This window comes from Lethenteron reissneri, chromosome 67 (genome assembly GCF_015708825.2).
Source record: "Lethenteron reissneri isolate LAM-NWPU_2019-01 chromosome 67, ASM1570882v1, whole genome shotgun sequence".
NCBI lineage: Eukaryota > Metazoa > Chordata > Hyperoartia > Petromyzontiformes > Petromyzontidae > Lethenteron > Lethenteron reissneri.
The window spans coordinates 7,659,419-7,660,734 of NC_083845.1; positions in this window are offsets into that span (position 1 = coordinate 7,659,419).

The following is a 1,316-nucleotide window of genomic DNA, read 5'->3' on the forward strand; positions in this document are numbered from 1 at the left end:
AACTCCACTCTCTCGCTCGAGCCCTGTGGAATCTGCACGTCTGCCGTGTCATCTCGAAGGAGAAGACGAGTGGATGTAAGGAGCAGAAGAAACAAAAAGCGGAACTAAACTAACAGCAGCTCACACGAGGAAGCGTGGTATGTGTGCCGATAGCGGGCAGGTCCACGCCCGACCGCCTTTGTTTCTCTCATAGCCAGGCTCACACACAACACCAGGTATTCATTTGAGGCTGAGTCGACCTAGGGGCGATACAAAGAATCCCCCGTGTAGCCTCTAACAGGCTGTTAGCGAGTAGCAGCGCCTATGAAGGCTACCGGCACTGTGGCACACGAGGGGTGGGTGGCCAGCACCACGCCCGGCCGCCTTTGTCTCCCCAGTGGCGATGTTTACACACCGCACCAGGAACTCATTTGAGGCTGAGTCGACCTAGGGAGGCCCGGAACCTGGCTCAGATCATCGTCACTGATGTTGGTTGGCCGTGAGCGGGAATCGAACTCGGGCCGCGGGTTCGTAACGCAGCGCTAACCACTACACCCACCGCTCCCCACAAAGATCCCCCATGTAGCCTTAACAGACTGTAGGGGCAAGTGCTGTTAGCGAGCACCACAAAGACAAAGATCACCCGTGTAGCCTTAACAGATTGTAGGGGCAAGTGCTGTTAGCGAGCACCACAAAGACAAAGATCACCCGTGTAGCCTAAACAGACTGTAGGGGCAAGTGCTGTTAGCGAGCACCACAAAGACAAGATCACCCGTGTAGCCTTAACAGATTGTAGGGCAAGTGCTGTTAGCGAGCACCACAAAGACAAAGATCACCCGTGTAGCCTTAACAGACTGTAGGGGCAAGTGCTGTTAGCGAGCACCACAAAGACAAAGATCACCCGTGTAGCCTTAACAGATTGTAGGGGCAAGTGCTGTTAGCGAGCACCACAGAGACAAAGATCACCCGTATAGCCTTCACAGACTGTTGGGGCAAGTGCTGTTAGCGAGCACCACAAAGACAAAGATCACCCGTATAGCCTTACCAGACTGTAGGGGCAAGTGCTGTTAGCGAGCACCACACAAACGCACGGTGGAAAGTATCGAGTGGTCGCGTTCGCAAGGCGTCTCCTACCCGCTTGGCGCCGTGACGAAGTCTCCGTCATCCTCGTCCCCGCCGCCAAACATCGTCCAACAACAACAACGACGACGTCAAAGAAGAAGACTGTTGTTGGTTGTAAATCCTTAATAATTGTTGTTGTAAAGCCTTCGTGATAATCGCCAAGGGATTTAAACAATTGCTGGGCGGTGGTAAGGAGGGGGGTTGGTTAGGTAGGG